This window comes from Lipotes vexillifer, unplaced genomic scaffold (assembly GCF_000442215.2).
Source record: "Lipotes vexillifer unplaced genomic scaffold, Lipotes_vexillifer_v1.1 scaffold557, whole genome shotgun sequence".
Classification (NCBI taxonomy): Eukaryota; Metazoa; Chordata; class Mammalia; order Artiodactyla; family Lipotidae; genus Lipotes; species Lipotes vexillifer.
Window position 1 is genome coordinate 225,183 of NW_006789913.1, and position 6,355 is coordinate 231,537.

Here is a 6,355-nt window from a genome sequence, read left to right on the forward strand (position 1 = left end):
CGCGTCCTTGCTTTAGAGCCAAGTGAAGTTGTTTTTTTGTTTTGTTTTGTTTGTTTGTTTTTTGCGGTACGCGGGCCTCTCACAGCTGTTGCCTCTCCCGTTGCGGAGCACAGGCTCCGGACGCCCAGGCCCAGCGGCCATGGCTCACGGGCGCAGCCGCTCCGCGGCATGTGGGATCCTCCCGGACTGGGACACAAACCCGCGTCCCCCGCATCGGCAGGCGGACTCTCAACCACTGCGCCACCAGGGAAGCCCCATTCTACGTGAGCTTTTAAACATGATTTCTTAATGCCCTAAGCTATGAGGTGGTCACAGTCTCCTTTTTCCCATGACCCAGAGGCCTGGATTCTCCATAGGACAGGGCTGTGCCCATCCCCTTGTTCAGACTCTGGCTTTCCAAGGCCTGCTCAGTTTGACTTTCTAGACTGACAGGAAATACTTTCACACAGAGAGAAATGTCAGAGCAGTCCTTGAAGATTGCAGAAACATTTCAACTTAAAGCCACACATTCTTCTTCCTGCTGGCCTTCCCAGTGTGGAGGCATCACAGGTTGCCCACGACCCTGGATGCCCTTGCCTACTTTCTGTGGAAAGCCTCCCCAGCTGAGGTGATGAGGAATTGCCCAGGCCTCCGCCAGCCAAACTGCCAGCAACAGAGTCCTGGCCACCTCCTATCCTGCTTTTGCCTAGCTCCCCCTTCACCACCTCCCTGAGGGCCTGGCAGCCAAAGAAACAAGGTAGCTCAGGCTGTGTCCTTCTGAGCCGCATTCATAGCCCCCTTCTACTGACTCTGCCAGTAGCTGTCTGTGAGCTACCTCAACCAAAGCTAGAGCAGACCCACTCAACAGGCAGGCAGGCAGGCAAGAAGCAGCGCATGGCATGCTAATATGCTCCAACCGAAATAGCATTTTTAAGACAATTCATCAGGTTGGCAGCGATTGAAACAATTAGCACTCTGGAAAGGGCCATAAACTAGCAAGACTATTAGGGAAGATGCAGTTATGGGCAGGAACCACCTGATTAGGGATGAAGAATTCGGAGTGGTTTAATTTTAATACTGTCAGAAAGGTTAATATTTAATTACAAATCATAATCTCCTTATCCAAGCTGTCTTAATATGTCTTCATACACAGTGGAAGTAGAAGGAAGGTATCTGCTGACTTGCTGGTGTAGAAAGGAGAAGGGGCTTGAAAAAAGACTGATGATGCAAGTCATTTTTCAGTTGGAGCATCTAAACAAGAGGCAGATTTCCACCAGTGCAGGGTGTCCTGAAAGCTGATGATGGCATCCTTCAGTACATGCCTCACCTAGGAGACGGAGTTAACACCGTCACTACTTGGAGTTAGTGGCCTGGGTGATCCAGGCTCTGGAGTCAGCCATTCCTTGGCGCAGGTTCTACTGGTCCTAGACGGGTTGCTTTACCCCTCTAAGTTTCAGCTCTTGCCTCAAAATGAAGCTAATCAGTCCTGTGTCTAAGGTTGTCGTGAGCATCAAGTGAGATACTATGAATCACAGAGAACACAGGTTCTAGCACCCAGTAAGTGCCTGATCCCTTGTCTTATACTTATTCATCACTCCTTACTTTCCACAGCAGTACTCCCATCCATTGTCTTATTTGATCCTATAAGGAAGATTGCATAAATGCTAAATTAGACCCACTTTTTAGCTGAGAGAACTGAGACCCTGCAGTGTTAAGCATCCAAAGTCACCTGTTAGGGGAAGAAGTAAAATCAGAATCCAGTCTCTCAACTCTTCTCTCAGAACTGTTGTTCTCAGCCACAAGAGGAGGCTAGATTATAAACTTGTCCATTTGTCCCCATGTCACATAGGGAGATGAGAGGCATGAGAAGCCCAATATAATCATGTATTTTATTTTTAAATAATAGTTGTTGCTTCTATAAAACTTCTACCTTCACCAGCCCTGAGGACCAACTCATTACAGCATCTATGTCTAGCATAGACATTCTCTGGACATGTAACAGGCATGTTTGAAACCTGCCTTCAAAATCTGAGGGTTCTGGGCTTCCCTGGTGGCACAGTGGTTGGGGGTCCGCCTGCCAATGCAGGGGACAAGGGTTCAAGCCCTGGTCCGGGAGGTTCCCACACGCCGCGGAGCAGCGAAGCCCGTGTGCCACAACTACTGGTCCTGCGCTCTGGAGCCTGCGAGCCACAACTACGGAAGCCTACGTGCCTGGAGCCCGTGTTCCGCAACAAGAGAAGCCACCGCAATGAGAAGCCCACGCACCGCAACCAAGAGTAGCCCCCGCTCGCAGCAACTAGAGAAAGCATGCACGCAGCAGGGAAGACCCAACGCAGCCAAAAATAAATAAATAAAATAAATTTAAAAACAAAAATAAAACAAAATCTGAGAGTTCTGGACTGTAAGCTGTCTAACCAGGGTACCTGACGTCACCAGGACCCACAGAGTGATGTGTGGGAAGTGTCATGTACAGGGCCCAGTGTAAAGGAGGACTGAGCACTGACCTGGGAGTTGATGACTTGAATTCGAGTTCTGGCTCTCTGATCCTTAGTTTCCTCATTTGTAAAGAGTCACAATACCTCCAGACCTGGCTGCCTCACAAGGACTTGTTTGCACATTTTTATAATTTCTTTTTTATTATTATTAATTTATTTATTTTTGGCTGTGTTGGGTCTTCATTGCTGCACGCGGGGGCTACTCTTCGTTGCAGTGTGCGGGCTTCTCTTTGCGGTGGCTTCTCTTGTTGGGGAGCACGGGCTCTAGGCACGCGGGCTTCAGTAGTTGCGGCACACAGGCTCAGTAGTTGCGGCACACAGGCTCAGTAGTTGTGGCATATGGGCTCAGTTCCTCCATGGCATGTGAGATCTTCCCAGACCAGGGCTCAAACCTGTGTCCCCTGCCTTGGCAGGTGAATTCTTAACCACTGCTCCACCAGGCAAGTCCTATAATTTCTTTACCTGACTTGTGAGCTTATTATTTTTCTCTCATCAACCTCTACTGTTTCTCCCAAATTGAGCAGCTTTGTTAACTCCCATTATTAGGGTTAATAATCCTTGAGCAAAAACCTTAATGGCACTCTGTGATTTCATCCTGAAGTAGGGTGGTGAAGCCCTAATGACTGCAGTTATAGTGGCAGTATGATGAAGGGATCAAGAGCAGGGCTCTGAGTCCAGTGCTAAACTACTCTGTGGAGTTGGCTGAGATCTCTGTTTACATCAGTTTTCTCATCTGTAAAATGGATTCAATAATGGTGCCTGTCTCATTGGATTATTATGAAGGTTAAGTGAGATAATGATGTAAAATGCTAAACACCATTCTTGGCACATAGTAAGCAATCAATACATGTTAGATATAATTGTTATTATTGTTGCCTCACTTCTAGATAACCCTAAGGTAAGATCACCAAAATTATTTCAGCCAAGAAAATCAAGCCCTTAGATTTGTTGAGAGTTACTCAGCAAATCAGTAGAAGGACTAGGATAAGAACCCAGGTAATTTGACATAAGCGTAAGTGAGCACTGAAGTCTGTACTCCCTGTTACCTTGGGGCATTGATTGACACTGGTTCTGGACACAAAGCTCAGAACCCTTCAAATGAAGATGCCAAGAGCCCAGCTGATTGATGGAGTGGGAAATATGAGGCAGGAGAGTATAGTGGCTAAGAGCACAGGCTTGGAGCCAGATTGTCAAGCTTGAGTTACCTTGGGCAAGTTACTTTAATCTGTGGCTCGGTTTTCTCATCTGTAAGGTGGGAATGATAATACTACTTTTACCTCATAGACTTACACACATTCTAAGCCCTTTATAGCTTGCTTATTTAGAACATCGCCAGACACATAGTAAGCGCCCAGTGAGTGTCACCTATTATCCAGATACCCATCTCGTGGCTTCCAGCTCATTGCTCCCTCTGGGCAGCACTCCCAGCTTCCCCATGTCTATCTTCCCACGCTTCCTGAAGCCAGTGTTTCTCTTGGCCAAGCTGCCTGGGTCCCTCTGAAGATGCTTGCTGGCTAATGCTCCATGTCCTCTGATAACACCCCCTCATGACCTTAAGAACTTCTCCAAGGCCTTTCCGACCTCTTGGATTAGGTCCTCTCCTCAGGCCATAACATAAAGGAGAAACAGCGAGAGGGCATAAGGGCCTGAGTATATAGGAAGAAACTGCAGCTCCAAAAGGGAAGGCTGCCAAGGCCACACAGATAGTAGAGAACTGGGGCTGGAAGCCAAGCCTGGGGCTCTTTCTGCCACCCTATACCTCATGTACAGAGTGACAGGACAGAGAAAAAAATAGAATACATCACAGACTGAATTTCTGGCCAGCAACCGAGCTAGAGTATAGCCTGGATTTCAGACATAGCTACCTCCCTCTCAGGGTCTTGGTGCACCCTCCCTCATCCCCATCTCTCAGGAGAAGCACAGGCAGTGGGTGCATTCTCTTAGATGGAAGCATGTGCCAGTAGGAGAGGAGCCTGAGGAGTCTCTGGGGAACCCTGATCTGGGTGGAGAGTCAGGGCCTCTGAATGCCCTCATAATGCCCTAAATCCCTAAATTCTTCATGAAAAGTCATGGGCATTCTGCTTGTTTTAACTCGCAAATCCCACTCCAGAGGGTGTGCTCTTCCCCTGGGGCTAATTATGGGCGGGCCTCACCCCAGGAGGCCAGTTCCCTGGAAATCAGCCCTAGGCCCAACCATGGAGAGAGAAGGGCTGCAAGCTACATTCTGGATAGCTCTTAAGTGAAAACATGTAAATAAATGAGAAAGATGTATTAGTTTAAAAGAAAAGTAGGGGGCTTCCCTGGTGGCGCAGTGGTTGAGAGTCCGCCTGCCAATGCAGGGGACACGGGTTCCTGCCCCGGTCCGGGAAGATCCCGCATGCCACGGAGCGGCTGGGCCTGTGAGCCATGGCCTCTGAGCCTGCGCGTCTGGAGCCTGTGCTCCGCAATGGGAGAGGCCACAACAGTGAGAGGCCCGCGTACCGCAAAAAAAAAAGAAAAGAAAAGAAAAGTAGGGACTTTCCTGGTGGCGCAGTAGTTAAGAATCCGCCTGCCAATGCAGGGGACACAGGTTCGATCCCTGGCCTGGGAAGATCCCACGTGCCGCGGAGCACCTGGGCCCATGCACCACAATTAGCCTGCACTCTAGAGGCCACGAGCCACAACTACTGAAGCCCACGTGCCTAGAGCCCATGCTCCACAACAAGAGAAGCCACCGCAATAAGAAACCTGCGCACCGCAACAGAGTAGCCCCTGCTCGCCGCAACTAGAGAAAGCCTGCACACAGCAACGAAGGCCCAACGCAGCCAAAAACTTAATAAAATAAAATAAATTTTTTTTAAACTGATTAAAAAAAATTTTTTTAATAAATAATATAAAAATAAATTGGTGCAGCCACTGTGAAGAACAGTATGGAGGTTCCTTAAAAAACTAAAACTAGAGTTACCGTATGTCGCAGCAATCCCACTCCTGGGCATATATCCGGAAAAGACGAAAACTCCAATTTGAAAAGATACCTGCAGCCCAGTGATCATTGCAGCACTATTTACAATAGCCAAGACATGGAAACAACCTAAATGTCCATCGACAGACAAGTGGATAAAGAAGATGTGGTACATATACAAAATGGAATACTACTCAGCCATAAAAAAGAATGAAATAATGCCATTTGCAGCAACATGGATGGACCTAGAGATTATCATACTAAGTGAAGTAAGTCAGAGAAAGACAAATATTGTATGATACACTTATATGTGGACACTAAAAGAATGATACAGATGAACTTATTTATGAAACAGAAATAGACTCAGACGTAGAAAACAAACTCATGGTTACCAAAGGGAGAAGGGGGAGAGGATAAGTTAGTAGTTTGGGATTAACATATACACACTACTATATATAAAAAAGGCAAGTAACAAGGACCTACTGTATAGCATGGGGAACTGTATTCAATATCTTGTAATAATCTATAATGGAAAAGAATCTGAAAAAGGATATATATATGTATATATGTGGGTGTATGTATGTATAACTGAATCACTTTGCTGTACACCTGAAACTAACACAACTTTGTAAATCAACTATACTTTAAAAAAAAGAAAAAGGGGCATGTGCCCACATAGACTTGCAAAGTTGAGGGCACCATGGAGCTGTCTGGGTGCTTGTTGCTCCCCTCCATCTCATCATGATCCCACGCTGATGGTGACTGACTTTGTCCATGTCAGCCTGCCCCACTCGGGTGCTGCTAGAGAACAGAGACATAGCTCCAGTGCTTGGCACACACAGTATGCCCTCAGGAAATGTGGGATGAGTGGATGATGTGGTGATCAGACCCAGTAGAAGCCTGAAAAAAGAGACATTCCAAGCCAGATTTAAGGCAGGAA

At 47.1% G+C, this 6,355-nt stretch overlaps 1 protein-coding gene across 4 annotated transcripts in view; it reads left to right on the forward strand.

Annotated features, from left to right (window-relative positions):
* The window catches only part of CLPB (ClpB family mitochondrial disaggregase), a 148,752-nt gene that overhangs the window by 133,470 nt on the left and 8,927 nt on the right, over positions 1 to 6,355 (forward strand). The window lies entirely within an intron of this gene.